We start from the raw sequence: 22,560 nt of genomic DNA on the forward strand, positions 1-22,560 counted from the left end.
CCGAGCGCCCTGTATCAAACCTGGACTGGCGATTCGTTTCACGTATAATTTACATGCTTCAATGCCATTCTCTCATATCATCCCGCCCTCGCCCTCTCCCGTAGAGTCCATAATACTGTTCTATTTATCTGTGTCTCTTTTGATGTCTGGCATACAGGAATTTAAGCCAACTTTTTCACTCTCCTCTTTCACTTTCATCAAGAGGCTCTTTAGTTCTTATTCACTTTTTTCCATAAGGGTGGTGTCATCTGCATATCTGAGGTTATGGATATTTCTCCTGGCAATCTTGATTCCAACCTGTGCTTCATTCAACTGGCATTTTCCATGATGTACTCTGCATATAAGTTAAATAAGCAGGGTGACAATATACAGCCTTGATGTACTCTTTTCCTGATTTGGCTCCAGTCTGTTGTTCCATGTCCAGTTCTAACTCTTGCTTCTTGACCTGCATACAGATTTCTCAGGAGGCAAGATAGGTTGTCTGGTGTTCCCATCTCTTTGAGAATTTTCCACAGTTTGGTGTGATCCACACAGTCAAAGCCTTTGGCATAGTCAATAAAGAAGAAGTAAATGTTTTTTCTGGAACTCTCTTGCTTTTCTGATGATCCAACGGATGTTGACAACTTGATCTGTGGTTCCTCTGCCTTTCCTAAATCCAGCTTGAACATCTGGAAGTTCATGTGTGAGATGTGTGCAATTATGTGGTAGTTTGAACATTCTTTGACATTGCCTTTCTTTGGGATTAGAATGAAAACTGACCTTTTCCAGTCCTGTGGCCACTACTGAGTTTTCCAGTTTGCTGGCACATTGAGTGCAGCACTTTCACAGCATCATCTTTCAGGATTTGAAATGGCTCAACTGGAATTCCTTAACCTTCACTAGCTTTGTTTGTAGTGATGCTTCCTAAAACCCACTTGACATTGCCTTTCTTTGGGATTAGAATGAAAACTGACCTTTTCCAGTCCTGTGGCCACTACTGAGTTTTCCAGTTTGCTGGCACATTGAGTGCAGCACTTTCACAGCATCATCTTTCAGGATTTGAAATGGCTCAACTGGAATTCCTTAACCTTCACTAGCTTTGTTTGTAGTGATGCTTCCTAAAACCCACTTGACTTCACATTCCAGGATGTCTGGCTCTAGGTGAGTGATCACACCATCATGGTTATCTGAGTCATGAAAATCTTTTCTGTATAGTTCTTCTGTGTATTCTTGCCACTTCCTGTTAATATTTTCTGCTTCTGTTAGGTCCATACCATTTCTGTCCTTTATTGAGCCCATCTTTGCATGAAATGTTCCCTTGCTATCTCTAATTTTTTTTGAAGAGATCTCTAGTCTTTCCCATTCTATTGTTTTCCTCTGTTTCTTTGCATTGATCACTGAGGAAGGCTTTCTTATCTCTCATTGCTATTCTTTGGAACTCTGCATTCAAATGGGTATATCTTTCCTTTCTCCTTTGCCTTTCACATCTCTTCTTTTCTCATCTATTTGTAAGGCCTTCTCAGACAACCATTTTGCCTTTTTGCATTTCTTTTTCTTGGTGATGGTCTTGATCACTGTCTCTTTTACAATGTCATGAACCTCCATCCATAGTTCTTCAGGCACTCTGTCTATCATATCTATACCCTTGAATCATTTGTCACTTCCACTGTATAATCATAAGGAATTTGATTTAGGTCGTACCTGAATGGTCTAGTGGTTTTCCCTACTTCCTTCAATTTAAGTCTGAATGTGGCAATAAGGAGCTCATGATTTGAGCCACAGTCAGCTCCCGGTGTTGTTTTTGATGAATGTATATAGCTTCTCCATCTTTGCCTGCAAAGAATATAATCAATCTGATTTCGGTATTGACCATCTGGTAACCTCCATGTATGGAGTCTTCTCTTTTGTTGTTCAAAGAGGGTGTTTGCTATGATCAATGCATTCTCTTGGCAAATCTCTGTTAGCTTTTGACCTGCTTTGTTTTTTACTCCAAGGACAAATTTGCCTGCTACTCCAGATATCTCTTGACTTCCTACTTTTGCATTTCAGTCCCCTGTAATGAAAAGGACATCTTTTGGGGATGTTAATTCTACAAGGTCTTGTAGGTCTTCATAGAACCATTCAACTTCAGCTTCTTCAGCACTACTGGTTGGGGCATAGACTTGGATTACTGTGATATTGAATGGTTCACACTGGAAAGGAATAGAGATCATTCTTTCATTTTTGAGATTGCATCCAAGTACTGCATTTCAGACTCTTTTGTTTACTATGATGGCTACTCCATTTCTTCTAAGGAATTCTTGCCCAGAGTCATAGATATAATGGTCATCAGAGTTAAATTCACCCGTTCCAGTCCATGTTAGTTCACTGATTCCTAAAATGTCTATGTTCACTATTGCTGTCTCCTGTTTGACCACTTACAATTAACTAAATCCTAAAGATTATCCATTTAGAGTAGATACCATATTACAGAGAGTTAGAATTCTGATGAGTTGATTAAGTTACCCAAAATAAAGGAGGGAGGGATCAAAACAAGTGGCATAATAGGAGTTGAATTGTGTTCTGTCTGACTCTGAGGCCCTTACATTTCTCATTAAAAACAGAATGAAATGTACCAGTAAGATTTACAAATTTAGAACATAGGAGCAAACTTTCTTCAGAGAAAATAACAAGAAATAGTTTGCAATAATAAGGTTTTAATTATATGCACACATATATGTCTGTGTTGAGTGCATGAATGTGTGTGTGTGTGTGTGTGTTTAGTTTTAAATAATGAGGTTTAACAGCAGGTAATGGGCAATATACTGCTCTGATGGATGTTCCTGATTTACTCTACCTGCAATTGCATAGCTTCATACAAAGCATGGTTAATTAAATAGAAATTAGTAATAATATAAAATATTAAACAGGACAGAGCATTATTGATTTGTCTTTACTTCACTTAAAAATACAATCTATTAATTTTGTAAATTGACATTTTCTATTGCCAACATTCAAACTGCCAGAACTTTAGACAATCATGGAAGGTATATGCAAGCTAATGAGATTTAATTCTTAACATCTCCTGTTCAATGTTGAAGATCTTCAATGCTTAATTTACTAGTGTAAGCTTGTGTGACCTCCTCTTTAACAAGGGCTTCAAAAAAGGAATTGAGTGTCTTCCCTTTCTCTCTGTTTTATTGATCAGAGTATTTTGTTCAACTAAAACAATTTCATTACTAACTTCTAGGCATATTTAAACATGATAATACATAGAAATAATTTTAAAAACGCAAATATGTGAATGTGCTGGCTAGAGGTATAATTTGTTCAAAAAATAAAGTCCCACTTTTGGGTGAAATACTTTCCAAAAGCAATTGTCATTTATTCATTCACTTGAGTTTTAACGAAGAAAATTGACGATACTAAATAATGTTGAAACTGATATTTTCAGTGTAATTATCTGTTAGAATTTTTTCAGTAGTTTTCTAGGGAGAAGCTGAGATTCAGCTGAAAATACTGTTCTTATAGTTATGAAAAACACTTAAGATCAATTCCTTCTATTTTCTAACAATCAACTTTTATTTACATCCACATGCCTAAACCTTAACTTAATGCAGGTATTCAAATTCTGCAAAACAATTAAAATATGTGAATTTCAACTCTGCAATCCTAGCAAACAAAATAATATTCATTTTTTTCTTTCCATGGATTCCCACACACTCTCCTTAATTCTTTATCATAATTGCTGCTGATTTACTCAATTTGGAAACCAAGAATTCAATCTTGAAAATGTCTTTTTCCAATATCTCAGAAATTCAATTCTTCAGTAAGTCTTATCAGTTCTATCTCTGCAATATATATGAAGTCTGTGCACTTCTGTCTACCTACTGCCATACTGTAGCTCACTATCATTTCTAATCTAATGTACTCTTAACTAGTCCCTCTGACCCAATCCTCTACACCATTCTCCATTTCCTGCAGAGCAGAGTGATCTTGCTTAAATTCAAATCAGATGATTTCATTCCCATGCTTAAAACAGTCCCGCTGTTTCAATAGCAAAAAATAAATTACAAAAGTTTTAGCATGCTTGAAATAGCACTTCCTTTTTAAAGTTTTCTTTTGTGGTTTATTATATTCACATAATAAATATTGTTAATGACTGCATCATGAATAAACATGTCACTTTCTAGTATACGACACAATGTACTTTTCTGTTTAAATTATTTTTGTAATATTCACAACAAAAACAAAATCCTGTGAAAAAAGAAATTTGGATAAATTTAGTTCTTTAGTGTACCCCTAATGTTTGAAATTTCCCCCTAGACTAAATCTCCAAGCATCCCTTAATCAAGGGAAACTGCAGTGCCTTCCTCTAAAAAATGAGAAGATTGGAAAGATCTTTAAATTTCAAGGGTGAGAAGTGTTTCCTGCAATAGTTGTCTGGAAAATTTGGGCAGTGTTTTTTTTTGTTTGTTTTTGTTTGTGTGTGTGTGTGTGTGTGTGTGTGTGTACAAGAGGCATGCCACTATTATTTAGAGCATGGGCAACAGGAATTTGAATTATCTGACAGTATGTTGTAAAATCATGAGGAATGAACAATTGTTGCATACTCCACACAAATTGACTATTTAATCAGACATTTATATGGGTTAGAACATCTGTTTTTAATTATCTAAAACTAAAATATTCTATCTCACATATAAATACATAGCATTTAGATGGTTTTAGTATACACTGAATTTCCAGGTATGAAGCTTTCCTGAATACTGAGGCATAATTGTAACATTTTTCCCATAAGTTGTTTATTATTTGGAAAACTTACACTACTAAGACAAAAGACTTTCTTTTCTAGTATACAATGAATACTAAATATTCATTTTATTTAAATTACTAATATAACACCCTCTACTGAGTCTGTTTTTCTAGATTTCCCATTCATGATGATTATTTTGTGTATATGTATGTGTGTGTATGTGTATGAATAAATTTATGTAAACTTTACTTCCAAACATGAAAAATAGTAATAATATTTATATGCTCTTTGCTTGCTTTACTTATCTTCAAACTTATTCATTACAAGTAGAAACAAGCATTCTATGGCTTCCCAGGTGGTGCTAGTGGTAAAGAGTCCACTTGCCAATGCAGGAGACATAAGAGACGCAGGTTCAACCCCTGGGTCAGGAAAATCCCCTAGAAGAGGTATGGCAACACACTCCAGTATTCTTGCCTGGAGAATCCTATAGAAGGAATACAGTCCGTAGGGTTGCAAACATTTGGGGACAACTGAAGCAACTGGCATGCATGCATAAGCCTTTTACTACTTTACTTTTGAGCAACTCTTGCCCAGTCATTTGCATATTGAAATGAAGATGTATCATTTATTTTAAATTACTTTTCCTTTTATAACTCTTTAAAAATCAACGTCAGGGCATTATCTTGTTTTGTTTTGTTTTCAAAAATTGTTTATTGGTAGTTTATATTATTTTATATTTAATTTCCAAATATTTAGAAGTAGGAAGATCAATACTCCCCTTCCCTGAAGATGTCCATGTTCTAATCACCAGAATATGTGATTATGTAGCTTTATATACTAAAATGGACTCTGCAAATAGGATTGAGTTAATGATCTTTGGATGAGATTATCCTGATTATCCAGATGGGCCCAATGCTATTACAAAGATCCTTATAAGCTAAAGAAGAAGGCAGAAGTTTCATAGTCACAGAAGATGTGATGACAGAAGCAGAGGTCACAGTGGTCCAATTGCTGTCTTTGAAGATGGATAATGGGGCCAAGAACCAAGGAATGCAACCAGCCTCTAAAAGTTGGAAAAGACAAGCAAAAAGATTGTTCCCTAGAGCCTCCAGAGGATTTTAGCCTTGCCAACATTTTGACATTAGCCGAGTGAGATTCATTTGGACTTATGAACTCCTGAACAAGAAGATAATAAAATTCTTTTTCTTGTTGTTTTAAGTCAGTAGCTTGTGGTAATTTGTTACAGCAGCAACAGGAAACTAACACAGGGTCTCAAAGTAAAATTGCAATGGATAGAGATTAGTATATAGAAAGACTTTATTCAAGACTATTGTGTTATGGGAGAGAGATTAAATTAAATCTGTTTTTATCACTAAACTACTGAGCTAATGGAAAAAAATTAAAGGACATTAGGGGAGAGGTTGATAAGTTTGATCAGGCCTTTGTGTTTGCTTTGTTGTTGTTGTTCAGTTGTTAAGTCATGTCTGACTCTGTTGTGACACCATGGACTGTAGCTTGCCAGGCTCCACTGTGCATGGGGTTTCCCAGGAAAGAGTACTGGAGAGGGTTGCCATTTCCTTCTCTAGGGAAATCTTCCCAACCCAGGAATCAAACCCATGTCTCCTGCATTGGCAGGTGGATTCATTACCACTGAGCCCCCAGGGAAGCCCATGTGTCTCTGCCAGTTGTTGTTTATCCACTTTAGGCTCCTACTGTCCCTCTGAACCTGGGACATAAGGATAGGAATAATGTGTTTCTTGATGATTACTTTCAGAGTGATGGCTCCCAGGAACTTGAGAGAGATTCCTGAGTTGTAAAACTGGCAAGGGGCTTCTGAGAAGATTTATCTGCATTTTAAAGTCAGAGAAAGAACTTGCACTTTCAAGCTTTTTAAAGTAAATGCACTAAGAAAATGGAGGCCAGGGCCCATAGTAAGGTAGAGATCTGTCTATAGTTTAGTCAATCATACTAGTGTGTGTATATGGAATCTAGAAAAATGGTACTGATTTGTAGGGCAGCAATAGAGATGCAAACAAAGAGAACAGACTTGTGGACAGAGTGAGGGAAGGAGAGGGTGGAACGAAACAGGAGAATAGTATTGAAACGTATGCTGGGAGCCAGCTCACGAGATCCCACCCATGGCAAGGTCATGAGGAAGAGGACTGATCTGAGCACAGCTTCTCAGGCCTCAGGGATTCTCAGAAGGCTGCCTCAGCACTCACCTTAAAGATGATATCTGTCTTTCTGATGTTAGCTATAATAAACCTCTTCTTATTTTCTGTAACTTGGGCAAAAGGCTTTTCCTGATTCTCTTCTAAAATAGATCTATCTGAAACCTCAATCGATAAGGCCCCTGAACGGTAACACCCTAATAAAATTATCTAGGATATAGAGTATACTAATCCAAATTCCTCTTGCTAGCATATTGTTTTGTTTAATAAATGTGCCTGTGCCTTTGGAGCTAGTGTGCATGACTGCTCTTTAACAATAAGCAACATTGAGAGCCACCACACAAAAAGCCCCTATGGGCACAAAACCCTTTGTAGGAAAAAAGGCTTGTTAGGAAACATAAAAAATATTGCTTTGTGAAACTGTTACTTAATCTATATTTACTCACTATGTTTTTGCCCTTAACGTATTTAGCCTATATAATGAAAGCATAATAGCTAGAGATTTATATAAATAGAAGTTTAGCTTTAATACAAATAATAAGACAATTGTTGATTCAACTGATGATTCTTACTTAGAGCTGAACCTCAGCTTGCTGTTCTATGACTTTATGGAACCACATTCTTTTCTGTTAAGCTCAAGGAGTAGGATAGATTACCGAAAACAGGTTTTACCTTGAAACTTTGTATTGATGAATTCTTTCCTGCTGTGCCTGATACAAAAGTGTTCTGACTGATCAACCTTTATCGATGGAGAGTCACAAGATTTTAGCAGGCTCCCAGGCCAGAAGATGATGTAAACAAAATGAGGCTTTTTGTAACTAAAGATATGCAAACGGTTTCCATGAGGGTCAAAACTGCCGACCCATTAAGCTGATTTGGTATGACTCTACACTTTACATTTGTTTCTATGTACCACTAAAAATATAAAAGCTGTCTTAAAAAACAATAAAGTCAGAAGACACTTGGAAACACCGAGACTCGCTGTGTCTTCTCATTCGTATCGCTGACGCCGTCTTTCTTGAGGGAACCCCTGGACCTGCTGGAGCTGGACTCCGGCAAACATATACATTAACAAATGTAAAACAGATAGCCAGTGGAAATTTGCTGTATGACACAGGGAGCTCAACCTGGTGCTCTGTGACAACATAGAGGGTGGGATGAAGTGGGAGGTGGGAGGGAGATTTGAGTTGGAGGGAACATATGTATACCTATGGCTGATTCCTGTTGATATATGACAGAGACCAACACAACATTATAAAGCAATTATCCTCCAATTAAAAATAAACTATAAAAAGACCTATCTAAAATCCCACATTTTCCACAAAACATTCCTTGATGTTCAAGGCTTGTTATGTTTGAAGCTAAGGACTTTGTTTTGTCCTGGGTTTTGTGTTCTTTGAACCATAGCTACTAGGATGTCATGCTTTTAATCTAGTACTAATATTTGCTTGCAATTATATGTTTATTCCTTGACTAAATCTTCCTGAATTTTACTAATATTGATAGAATAAAATGTTCTAAAATGATTATCTTTAAATGAGATTAATAGAAAAATAAAAGTAAACCTACATTACTGATTACGCTAAAGCTTTTGACTTTGTGGATCACAACAAACTGTAGAAAATTTTTTTTAAAAATGGGGATACCAAACCACCTGACCTGCCTCCTGAGAAATCTGTATGTAGGTCAAGAGGCAGCAGTTAGAACTGGACATAGAACAGCAGACTGGAACCAAATTGGGAAAGAAGTATATCCAAGCTGTACATTGTCACCCTGCTTTTTAACTTAGAAGCAGAGTACATCATGTGAAATTCCAGGCTGGATGAAGCACACGCTGGAATCAAGATTGCCAGGAGAATTATCAATATCCTCAGATATGCAGATGACATCACCCTTATGGCAGAAAAGTGAAGAGAAACTAAAGAGCCTCTTGAAAGTGAAAGAGGAGAGTGGAAAATCTGGCTTAAAACAAAATTCAAAACACTAAGATCATGGCATCCAGTCCCATCACTTTGTGGCAAATAGGTGGGGAAACAGTGGAAAGACTGACAGATTTTATTTCCTTGGTCTCCAAAATCACTGCAGATGGTGACTGCAGCCATGAAATTAAAAAACACTTACTCCTTGGAAGAAAATCTGTGACAAACCTAGACAGCATATTAAAAAGAAGAGGCGGCTTTGTCAACAAAGGTCCATCAAGTCAAAGATATGGTTTTTCCAATAGTCATGTATGGATCTGAGATTTGGACCATAAACAAACCTGAATGCTGAAGAATTTATTCTTTTGAACTATGGTGTTGGAGAAGACTCTTGAGAGCCCCTTGGACTGCAAGAAATTCAAGCCAGTCAATCTTGAAGGAAATCAGTCCTAAAATATTCACTGAACGGACTGATGCTGAAGATGAGGCTCCGATACTTTGGCCACCTGATGTGAAGAACTGACACATTGGAAAAGACCCTGATGCTGGGAAGGATTGAAGATAGGAGGAGATGGGGCCGACAGAGGATGAGATGGTTAGATGGCATCACCAATTCAATGAGCATGAGTTTTAGCAAGCTCTGGGAGTTGATAATGGACAGGAAGCCTGACCTGCTGCAGTCCATGGGGTCAGAAAGAGTCAGACATGACTGGGCGACTGAACTGAATTGAACATTACTCTCATAAAATCTGACCCAATTACTGGAAGTAAATCTTAATTTTCTGATGTCTTACTAAAATGACCACATTGGAAGGGTAAGGACTGTAATCATGAGAATACATGATGTATTGTTAAAATGTAAAATATTGTTACACTGTAATAATGTAAACCAAATATCCAATTTAATATAATATTTACCAGAGTCATGCACAACGTTTATGAATTAAGTTCTCAGTCTCATAGAACTTTCTGCCACGATGGATATGTTCTGCATTTCCCCTGTTCAATGCATTAGCCACTAGCCAAATGGAACTATTTCATACTTGACATATGCTTACTCTGTTAGAGGAAATAAATTTTAAATTTATTTCATTTTATGATTTGGTTTGTGTATTTGGCTTGTGGTTATCATGTTGGGAAGCTCAGTATTTAAATCGAAGTTCTTATAATTATTTTTAACCTTAGACACAGAGTTGAATTCACAGAGAATTTCCACAATATTTGTTACATAAATTAACATACAAGTATAAGAAGTATTGAACTACTAGTAACTGCATTTTTTAAAGAGGCAAACATCTGAAATCAAGTATCAGAATTCCAGAAAATCAAGCATCAGAATTCCAGAAAACATTTTATTTCATATTTAAAAGATATGTGAATATTAATCAAATCAATGAAGATCAAACACAAAGAACAAGTATTAAAAGCAGCAAGAGAAAAGAAACAAATAACACACAAGGGGATCCCCATAAGGATAACAGCTGATCTTTCAATAGGAACTCTTCAGGCCAGAAGGGAATGGCAGGACACACTTAAAAGTGATGAAACAGAAAAACCTACAACCCAGATTACTGTACCCAGCAAGGATCTCATTCAAATATGAAGGAGAAATCAAAAGCTATACAGACAAGCAAAAGGTGAGAGAATTTAGCACCATCAAACCAGCTCTTCAACAAATGCTAAAGGATCTTCTCTAGACAGGCAACAGAAAAGGTTTATAAACTCGAACCCAAAACAACAAAGTAAATGGCGATGGGATCATGCTTATCAATAATTACCTTAAATGTAAATGGGTTGAATGCCCCAACCAAAAGACAAAGACTGGCTGAATGGATACAAAAAACAAGACCCTTATATATGCTGTCTACAAGAAACCCACCTCAAAACAAGGGGCACATACAGATTGAAAGTGAAAGGCTGGAAAATGATATTTCAAGCAAATGGAGACCAAAAGAAAGCAGGAGTAGCAATACTCATATCCGATAAAATAGACTTTGAAATAAAGGCCATGAAAAGAGACAAACAAGGATAGATACTACATAATGATCAAAGGATCAATCCAAGAAGAAGACATGACAATTATAAATATATATGCACCCAACATAGGAGCGCCACAATATGTAAGGCAAATGCTAACAAGTATGAAAGGGGAAATTAACAGCAACACAATAATAGTGGGAGATTTTAATATCCCAGTCACACCTATGGATAGATCAACTAAACAGAAAATTAACAAGGAAACACAAACTTTAAATGATACAATGGACCAGTTAGACCCAACTGATATCTATAGGACATTTCACCCCAAAACAATAAATTTCACCTTTTTCTCAAATGCACGCAGAACCTTCTCCAGAATAGAGCACGTCCTGGGCCATAAATCTAGCATTGGTAAATTCAAAAAACATTGAAATCATTACAATCCAGTGGACAGAGCCACGAATTGAATGACAACTTGGGAAACAAAAGACAATACAGCAGAGCCTTAAAAGTAATGGGATGACACATAAGCAGCACTTTAAGATACAGGAAATTCATTTCATGGAACAATATTGCAGCACTTTCTTTAAGTCAAGAAACCTTTTTGTGATCAAATCTCATATGTAATTATTTGGCTGGTCTGGAAAATGAAGGCATACGGTCTGTTGATCACAGCTTGTCATTGTATGTTGTAAAAATAATCACACAAATTGGCTAAATAATTTTTCAACTCATTGTCTGCAGAGACACAATGGAAATAAAACAATTGGAAATTCTAAACACTATATATGCTTTATGCTTTGAATCATTTGCAACTTCTATAATCCTATACCACAGACTTCCAATCATAACTATCACTAATTGTTGTGATTTGAAGAGACATAAAAAAAGCTGAGTAATTGCCTTAAGTCCACAGAGATATGAGATAATGAATCTGGAATTTTAATTTAGAAATCCATTGTCATTTACTAAAGAAACTAACTTTTGAAGTTTCAGTTTCAGGAAAGAGTACATCTAAAACCAGATAAGTGAAATATAAAACATGATCTTTTTTTTTTTTTTTAAACATGATTTTTGTATCTACAAAGTCAAAAAATTTCGTTTTGGTCCACACAGCAAACTATAGACGTTGATCTTTTTTCTGTGGACTAACAATTAGTCCTCTTCACCCTTACAATGATCATTCAATAGAGCAAAATACAATCGCTAAATGATACTAGGATCTCACTGAAGAACTAGCCTATCAACAAAGAAACTATTTTCATCTATTCTTAGCTACATGTGTAATAAGACTTCCACATATGGTTAACTTTCAGTGAGAGGCATTATAGCATAGTGTATATGGCATAATATGACTATTACGAGATCAAGCTGTCAGGTTTCAATTTATGGCTCTGACATTTACTACCCATGTGACCTTGGACAAGTTATTTAAAGTCTTTGTGTCTTCATTTTTCTCATTTGCAATAAAGCAATAGGACAACAATCAGCAATTCTAAATATTATATTTAGAGTTGGTGATGGACAGTGAAGCCTGGTGTGCTGAGTCCATGGGGTCACAAAGAGTTGGACACGACTGAGCAACTGAACTGAATAGGACAATAATACTACTTGTCTCATAGAGGCTAGAATGATTTAGTCAGTTTATATATATACAGTACTTAGAATAGCACCCTGATACACATGCATACAGGGCTTCCCAGGTGGTGCCAGTGGTAGAACCAGCCTGCTGATTCAGGAGACATAAGAGTTGCAGGTTTGATGCCTGGGTCAGGAAGATCCCCTGTAGGAAGAAATGGCAATCCGCTCCAGTATTCTTGCCTGGAGAATCCCATGGACAGAGGAACTTGGCGGGCTACTGTTCATAGGGCTGCAAAAAATCGGACATGACTGAAGCAACTTAGCACGCACACATGCATACACAATTATAACCACTACAGTAAGCAAGAACTATCAGAGTTTTTATCTGCTGCTGCGAAGTCACTTCAGTCGTGTCCGACTCTGCGCGACCCCATAGACGGTAGCCCATCAGGCTCCCCCATCCCTGGAATTCTCCAGGCAAGAACACTGGAGTGGGTTGCCATTTCTTTCTCCAACATCAGAGTTTTTATCTACTGTATCTTAATTATTAATGAAAATACCTTTGAAAAATAATTATGGACATGTTCTCAGATGTTAAATTTTTTTAAATCTGTCTTCCACCTCCCTCTGAGGGGAGTATAAAAGTGTATTAGATAGAAATTCCCTGAGCATTTTACATACATTCTGTAATTTGACTTAACTCAAATTCTTTCATCAACAATGTGTGACATACATATTATCTCACATTTTCAAGTGTGAATACTGAGTTTCATAAAATCTAAGTGACATAGTCAAAAGCATACGGCTTTAGAAACAGATGGTTAATGACTCTACACCTGCCAATTTTCCCACCAATTCAGGTTGTCTTTGCCCAGCTGGATATGAATTCACAAGGGACTGTTTTCAAGGATACATGAAGCCTCCTCATCTTAAGTAGATAATATCATTTGGTTAGTCCTATCTTATATCAGGTTCCGGGCTTCCCTTGTGGCTCAGTTGGTAAAGAATCCTTATGTAGTGTGGGAGACCTGGCTTAGATCCCTGGGTTGGGAAGATTCCCCTGGAGAAGGGAAAGGCTACCCACTCCAGTATTCTGGCCTGGAGAATTCCATGGACTGTATAGTCCATATGGTCTCAAAGAGTGGGACATGACTGAGTGACTTTCACTTTCATGTCAGGTTCCCTGGTGGATTAGACAGTAAAGAATCTACCTATCAATGCAGGAGACTTGGGTTTGATCCCTGGGTCAGGAAGATCCCCTGGAGGAGGGCATGGCCACCCACTAGTATTCTTGCCTGGAGAATCCCCAAGGACAGAGGTGACTGGCAGGCTACAGTTCCATGGGGTTGCAAAGAGTCAGACACAATCGAGCAACTAAGCACAGCAAACACAGCACATCTTATTTAGGAAAAGAAAATGTGGAGGTAATATTTTATATACTTCTCATATATAAAAGGCATATTTTTAAAAACTATTTTCAAGATATAGGTATGTAATTCAGTGTGCAATTTTCAATTACACTTGTATTTCTTAATGTTCTTTTTTAGCACACAAAGATCAAAATACAGATCTACACTTGGTGGCAGATATATTTCAAGAAACAGGGTTGTTTTCAGATTTTATAAAGGAAATACAATGCAAAAATCTTAATTTTCAGAACACTCTCAGATTTATCCAAGGGAACTAACTCATTAACAATTATATTAATATTTGTTAATACTAATATTAACTGAAGATAAGCAGCATAAATAAAGAGTTCATATCTTCCCTCAATTCAGCTCAGATTTTACAGTCACATGAGTTTATCACAAATATACAGGAAAAAAAAAACCACTTCTTGTTCTTTGAGATTTTTAAATTTTGAATTATGTAAATGAGATGCCAAGTTTGTTTATATTCACTAGTATTTAATTGATTTTCTTGTTCATTCTCTGCCTAGATCACCAGCTCTTCACTTTACCCCTACATCCTTGCACTTTGGCTATGATTCAGAGCTACAGATCACAACCTTATTCTTCTAACCTTCCTTAAAAATACGAAGCTAACTCTCTTGGCCTCCCTTAACGATACGAAGCTAACTGTCCTGGCCTCCTGAACCACAGCCCTAAACCCACAAACCGTCTAAAGAGGCAGGCATAGGAAATCACGAAATAGTAAGCACATGCTATCATATACAGAACAGAAGTGACAATTGCAGTCTCCCTGTTGAAGGGTTTTTTTTTTTTCTTTCCAGTCTTTAAGTTTGAAATGACATGTAGAGATTGAAAACTTATGCCTTAAATCAGTACTTCTAAAATGGTGCATATTCATCTTTCCATACTTACAAACGTCCTCATCTAGTGTGGTAAGTGCATGCACATATGTGCATGTCCTAAAGAAAGGTTTCTAAGCCTACATGTGACCCTGTCTGATCCCTCCCAGAGTGACTGATAATTGTTGTGATGACTTTGTGTGTGTGCTCCGTGGTGTCTGACTATGCAATCCCATGTGACCCACCAGACTCCACTAGCCATGGAATTTTCCCAGCAAGAATATTGGAGTGGTTTGTCATTTCCTACTCAAGAGGATCTTCCCAACCCAGGGATTGAATACAAGTCTCTTGAATGTCCTGCATTGGGAAGTGTATTCTTTATCACTGCATCACTTGGGAAGCCCTTATTGTTATGAATTTTTATCTAGATATTCTGATCCCATAAGTATGTTCAGTTCAATTCAGTTCAGTTCAGTCTCTCAGTCGTGTCCAACTCTTCGTGATCCCATGAACCACAGCACGCCAGGCCTCCCTGTCCATAATCAACTCCTGGAGTCCACCCAAACTCATGTCCATCGAGCCAGTGATGTCATCCAGCCATCTCATCCTCTGTCATCCCCTTCTCCTCCTGCCCTCAATCTTTCCCAGCATCAGGGTCTTTTCCAATGAGTCAGCTCTTTGCATCAAGTGGCCAAAGTACTGGAGTTTCAGCTTCAACATCAGTCCTTCCAATGAACACACAGGACTGATCTCCTTTAGGATGGACTAATTGGACCTCCTTGCAGTCCAAGGGACTCTCAAGAGTCTTCTCCAACACCACAGTTCAAAAGCATCAATTCTTGGGTGTTCACCATCCAAATCTCACATCCATACATGACCACTGGAAAAACCATAGCCTTGACTAGACGGACCTTTGTTGGCAAAGTAATGTCTCTGCTTTTAAATATGCTGTCTAGGTTGGTCATAACTTTTCTTCCAAGGAGTAAGTGTCTCTTAATTTCATGGCTGCAATCACCATCTGCAATGATTTTGGAGGCCCAAAAAGTAAAGTCTGACACTGTTTCCACTGTTTCCCCATCCATTTCCCATGATGTGATGGGACCAGATGCCATGATCTTAGTTTTCTGAATGTTGAGCTTTAAGCCAACTTTTTCACTCCCCTCTCTCACTTTCATCAAGAGGCTTTTTAGTTCCTCTTCACTTTCTGCCATAAGGGTGATGTCATCTGCATATGTTAACAATTCTTAATTCTTAGCATGAGGCCAAAATGAAAGGATAAGAAATGCTCTCTAAAATGCTCATCAGTTCCCTAAAGCTTTCGTGTGTCCTTCTCTTAATCCCAGACGTACTCTATGATCATGCAGTGGGGAGATCGGTGCACAAAGGGGCAATACTTGAATGCAGCTTAATCAATTCCCACCCACCATACATGAAGTCTTCCCAGTGAAGCACACTGTTCACTTGGTAGAATTACATGCTTACATACTCTATATGAGACTTCCCTGGTGGCTCAGATGGTAAAGTGTCTGCCTACAATGCGGGAGACTGGGTTCAATCCATAGTTTGGGAAGATCTCCTGGAGAAGGAAATGGCAACCCACTCCAGTACTCTTGCCTGGAAAATCCCATGGACAGAGGAGCCTGGTAGGCTACAGTCCATGGGGTCGCACAGAGTCAGACACGACTGAAGCGACTTAGCAGCAGCAGCAGCTACCCTTTCTGTGAAGTAGAAAGAAAATCAGGTTCGTTGTCTTAAACAGTCTCATGATACATACCCAGATTCAATGCATGTGAATAGTAAAATAAAAAGTTCTTCCCCAGAAGGTTTTTCTCCTAGAAGTTTTCTTTCAAGTACTTCACTGAGTTCCTCCTTAAATATAATCTAGGTAAACATTAGTGTCTCATCGTTAGCCAACTGAAATTCAGAGGGACTGTAATGGGAAATGAGGAACCAAATGCTCAGCATGTTTTCAGTGCCCCACTGAGAGGATCCAAGCACAGGAGGACTTTTGAAGGCAAGGTAGACTCCACACTCTGATCTGTACCGTGGGAGGTGCTACATGAGATATGAATGGGCCCCATGAATCTTTTAACCTGTGTGATTATGGCTCACAGGAGAAGTCACTGGATACATTTCCCTAAAGTTGAACAATTAAACAGAATGCTGGCTAGAAAGCTTCAAAAAATCACAGGGCATATTTGATTCATATGAGATCAAAAAGAGAAACATTTACCATTCAATAAAAATTTAAAACACCTCTCAAGTCTGAATTCTTTGCAAGGTTCAGGAACCACATCCAGCCCTATGTTTTATAGTAAACCTAGTTCAATCACTCTCAGCTCAATAAATAACAAAAAATTTTCCCTCAGGGAGGATATTGCAAAATTTTTCTTTTTTACTTTTTCCTTTTGCACATAAATCCTTTAATATATAGTTACTTTTTACTTCACCAGCACTGAAAGGAACGTGACAAGAAAGAGTTGACATAACGGTATCTTTGAGAATTGTTTTTCATAAGACATATTCTTTGAACTTTAAAAAAACTCTACTTATCTAAGTATTTCTCTCTGCCCTGAATCTAGTCATAAAGGTCCCGTTAAGAAAGAATGCTTGGAAATAATGAATAATACTATTTATAGCTACCTTTATTTATCTGTGATCATTCATTAAAAACACTTTATATATATATATATATATATATATGTTTAATAACACATTGTTGTAACTATACATCTGACCTCTCTTACCAAATGGTTGTTCTAGAGTGCTAAAAAGCAACATTTCCTTGGGTAGGTGGCTTCCTTTTGGTCACATGAGAATAAACATTTGCAGGAATGAAGGGGCTAAAACACAAGAAGTTCTATGAAGGAGACGGGATGTTTTTTCCCAACCTCCAAAGGTTCTTTCAGATCTGTGAAAGTTTCAGCAACACCTACAATAGTAAACCAAATAATGTACTCAAACCCTAGACCCAACACTGAAGCCAGCCTCTCTCAAGCAAACGGTTCTTTGATGGAAAGAGGAGCAAAGAGGAAGAGAAAGAGTGATCGATGCTAGGACACCAAGCAAAGGTAGTAGGTGTGCTTCATGTCTTTGTCTGCCTCCCAAATATACACTCGATAAGAAGCACTCACTTGAAACCTGCTGGCTCCTCCCTTACTTGAATGTACTGCAATCAGTTCTGCATCCAGGATTTCTGGAAGATGGTAATCCTATTAGTTTTGCATTGATCTCTTGATAACCTGGTAAATTAAGGATAAATTATAACTTACTGACTTCCGATACACTCTAATGCGAGCATGCTCATTCACTCAGTCGTGTCCAACGCTTTCGACCCTATGGACTGTAGCCTGGCGGCTCCTCTGTCCATGTGATTCTCCAGGCAGGAATATTGGAGTGGGTTGCCATTTCCTTCTTCAGGGGATCTTCCTGACCCAGGGACTGAACCCGTGTCTCCTGCATCTCCTTGCATTGGCAGGCGATTCCTTACCACTGAGCCACCTGGGAAGCCACATACTCTAATATTTTCCAATAAAAATTTGTGTTTGATTGTGAGAAAAGTGGGAAACAACACACAGTAGTCACTAATATACATCATATATCATCATCTCCTAAGCAGAAGTCATAGGCAATTACTGCTCTAGCATGACCTCATGTCTGAATGGCCAATTTGGCAGTATTGGTTTTAACTTGGGTAAAGGCCTCCTTGATCCATTTTCTCCATGAACCCTAATTCTGCCAGTATAGATAATAATCTTAATCAATTTAATTCCATGTAAACAACTACTGTTAGCATTTGAGAGACCATCCAATTGAAGCTGTATTTTTTGAGCATCCCATTCTCTTTTAGTTTGGGTTCCTAAGAAATACACAATTGAATAATCATAGGTTGATAGTTACCAGTCTTGGGTTTATTTATAAACATCTCCTTTAAAATCACAGGTAGCTCTAGGTATGTTTATATTTGGTCAATTCCATGTTTCAATAATCCAACCCAGAAATCATACTTAATCATAGACATTCAGTCTAGAATTAGAGGTTTCTGCCTCATAGTAGTTGTTATGGATCTTCTGCGCTCTGATTATTCACTTGGATCTTTTTAAAGAAGTCTACTTCTTGGAGGAACTTGAATTACTGATTGGTTGGTAAAATATGCATATTTATGTATTTTTCCTAAGTCTATATTTTTGTTTCGTTTCCACAATGTGAGGACTTAGCTATTATATCATTCAGGGAAGTCTTAAGATAATGCTCCTGGATAAGGCCAGTGAAGTCATATATTTCTTGCTTGCTAGCTAAGTTGATTCAGTTGTGTCCGACTCTTTGCAACACTATGGACTGGACCGTAGCTTGCCAGGCTCTTCTGTCATGGGATTCTCCAGGCAAGAATACTGGAGTGGGTTGCCATGCCCTCTTCCAGGGGAATCTTCCCAACTGAGGGATTCAACCTGTCTCTTGCATCTCCTGCATTAGCAGGAGGGTCTTTACCACTAGCACCACCTAGGAAGCCCCATATATTTCTGAGTTCCCCATATTTTCTCATACAAAGTCTCCTATTTCCCCGTTAACACTATCTTCACTTCAATGCATATAATTAAGCTTGTCTGATCAAGGGGCTTCCCTGGTACCTCAGACAGTAAAGGATTTTCCTGAAATGGAGGAGACCCATTCAAGTATCTGAATTATCAAACTTAGTAAATTTGGATTGCAGACCAAAAACAGAAGAGCAACCTTTAGCAAAACTTTCCTTCTCTCTCTGCCTTCAGAAAACAATTGTAAAGCAAGTTTGGCTCTCTCTTAGAAGAGATTTCAGTATTAGAAACCTTTTTGACTCAATTTCCCTAATATCAAAGTCTTGGTAGGTACATGATTTGAGAACTATACTAAACAAAAAATCATTTAACTATATGTTGAACAATTAAAATAATTAGTATCTTCAATTTCTTACCTACTATATCCTAACAGATTTCAGGCAATCCAGTATTTTAGAGCCTGTTATGTGTGAAACTTCATTCTTGGTACCAAATATGATATCAGTTATATACTTCTGATTGGAAATTTAATAATACCAAATCAAACTAGCAAAAGATGCAGGGAAATGATTGTTTCACAAGACTAAATGTCAAGAGATGTGTCAGGGTTAGCATTCAGTTTATAAAGACTCCACATCTCATGTTTGTGTGTGAGAGAGAAGCAGAGAAACCACCTTAGTGCTTCCCGACTCCAAAGTCAAATTCAGTCTCAAATCATGACAGCAAAATAAATACAGCAATTCTATTCTAGTCCTTCAAGCACACAAAACATTGTCCAGAGAAAGGATCTGTATCTGTTAATTCCTGCCAAAACTCCTAAAATACTACTCATATTGGACTCATTAGATATAAAGGATATACTCTGCTGATTCATTTAAGTTATACCACGCATTTCACCTGGGGATCAAGGAACACGGCCACATTACCTATAAATGATACATTTGAAGCCTACATGTGGGCTTTCTGCTCATTGTGCTCAGTCGCTAAGTCGTGTCCCACTCTTTGCACCACATGGACTCCTTGCAGCCCAACAGGCTCCTCTGTTCATGGGATTTCCCAGATGAAAATACTGGAGTGGAGCGCTATTTTCTCCTCCAGTGGATCTTAGTGAACCAGGGATCGAACCCAAGTCTCCTGCATTGATAGGTGGATTCTTTACCACTGAGGCCCGTGGGAGGGAAAAGAAGTAAAGGGATTGGATGCATTTCCATTTTTTGTTGCAGTTCAGTGGATACAGATGGAAAACAGAATAAGTACTGGATTATAATGGATAAATTATCAAAGAAAAATTAGAATGAAATTCATGTTACCCAAGGTGTTAAGTCCTTTGTCAAAAAATTACATTTGCAAACAAAAGAAAAGATTTTTTTCAAGAGTAAAACTTAATATGAGGTTTGGACTCCAAAGTGCATTACAGAAACTTTCTTTTTGTAAATCATTTTATGAAAGCAAAAATTTTAGTCTACTAGGTATTCAAAGTATTTATCCTTAGCAAATATTATTATGCAAATACATATAGATGATTAATCACAAAGTTGGAAAAGATATAAGATCACACACTCTTATTGCTTGAATTTTAAAAGTCTTATTCTGATTTATGCTTTCCAATATCTGTAAAATGTCATTCCTTAAATAAATATGTAAACCCCATACTAAAATCTCCAACGCCCCTGAGTCCCATGTTTTTCAGGTATCTCTTTTGATCTTACCTACAGACTCTCTTGTGGCTTACCTAGTGGCTCAGACAGTAAAAACTCTGCCTGCAACATGGGAGACCCAGGTTCACTCCCTGGGTAGGGAAGACCCCCTGGAGAAGGTAATGGCTACCCACTCCAGTATTCTTGTGTGAGAACTCCATGGACAGAGGAGCCTGGCAGGATAATGAGGTAGCAAAGAGTCAGACAGGACTGAGCAACTAACAGACACAATCTTAGAGAGCATTCTTATAAATTAATGCTCAAAGAAGCTGAAGCCAGACGGCAACACAGTGACTTCCTTCATCCTATCTTCCTCTCAAAACCTTCATTACAGTAGTAGAACTATGACTTTTGCTGCATGAGTTAATTCAGTTGTCTTGAGTTTTTATCTAGATATAACATTTCTGTTTCATAGGATATGCCTATGTTCAGACTTAGTAGAGAAAATGAAATTGTCAAGTGGTTATACCATTATACACACCTGTCAGCAATGTATGAGAGTCCCCTAGTATTACCAGTTTAGTATTTTCAGTCTCACCATACTGTTATAGCTCTGAAACATTAGAAATTGAATTTGCCTAAGCTTCCGTTGCTTCTTTTTTACAGTGAACATACAAAAGGGATATTATGTGAAAAAACTGTGCAATATCCAGCAACAAAAAAGATTCAATAAATAAAGAGACTTAATTACAACAGAATTCTGAATAAAAAGTGACAAAATATCATGCTCAAATATTAGTATTCCCTAACTGGTAATGGTCTTTCGTTTTATGGTGTAAAACTATTAATCTATTAAATTATATCCACTTTGGAATCATAATGAAGAGGCAATACTATCCTTTTGAATTGAAAAAATAGATATGCATTTTTAAGTTGAGACCTCATCTGCCCCCAAAAATCGATGCTTTTAAACTGTGGTGCTAGGGAAGACTCTTGAGAGTCCCTTGGACTGCAACAAGATCAAACCAGTCAATCCTAAAGAAAATCAATCCTGAATACTCTTTGGAAGGACTGATGCTGAAAATGAAGCTCCAATACGTCGGCCACCTGATTCGAAGTGCCAACGCATTGGAAAAGACGCTGAATCCAGGAAAGATTGAGGGCAGGAGGAAAAGGGGGCAACAGAGGATTAGATGGTTGGATGGCATCATTGATTCAATGAACATGAGTTTGAGCAAGCTCCAGGAGATAGTGAAGGACAGGGAAACCTGGTGTATTGCAGTGCATGGGGTCACAAAGAGTTGGATATGACTGAGCAACTGAACATCTAGCCCCAGAGAGAATTAGTCACATAAAAGTCAGCTCTCCAATATAAATGAAGTCATTACCCCTAATGTCTTAAACTGGAAATGACATACTGGAGGATCTGAATGTGGAGTGGACATTATAGATCTGAAAATATTTTATAATGATCAGTCAGAAAAGACTTTTTTGTTGGAAGCAACACAACCATTGTGAATGTGGAAAAAGACAATGTTGCTGAGTAGATGAAATTACAGTTAGACTGGGAAACAGGATCTAAGTTATGTTGGAGTCACAGTGAAGTGAAAGTATTAGTCACTCAGTGGTGTCCATCTTTTTGTGACTCCATAGACTGTAGCCTGCCGGGCTCCTCTGTCCATGGAATTCTCCAGGAAATAATACTGGAGTAGGTTGTCATTTCCTTCTCCAGGGGATCTTCCTAATCCAGGGATCAAACCCACATCTCCTGCCTT

The 22,560-nt window shown here is 37.6% G+C and overlaps 1 long non-coding RNA gene across 1 annotated transcript; it reads right to left on the reverse strand.

The window, feature by feature from the left end:
* Positions 1-1,458: 1,458 nt before the first annotated feature.
* Positions 1,459-7,969, reverse strand: LOC145504499 (uncharacterized). Its single transcript, XR_014052252.1, has 2 exons — positions 7,558-7,969; positions 1,459-2,171 (listed from the first exon to the last, which is right to left on the reverse strand). It is a non-coding gene; the product is annotated as an uncharacterized LOC145504499 (long non-coding RNA).
* Between the last annotated feature and the right edge of the window lie 14,591 nt (positions 7,970-22,560).

Source organism: Giraffa tippelskirchi, chromosome 1, assembly GCF_054371585.1.
Source record: "Giraffa tippelskirchi isolate mGirTip1 chromosome 1, T2T-mGirTip1v1.2.pri, whole genome shotgun sequence".
NCBI lineage: Eukaryota > Metazoa > Chordata > Mammalia > Artiodactyla > Giraffidae > Giraffa > Giraffa tippelskirchi.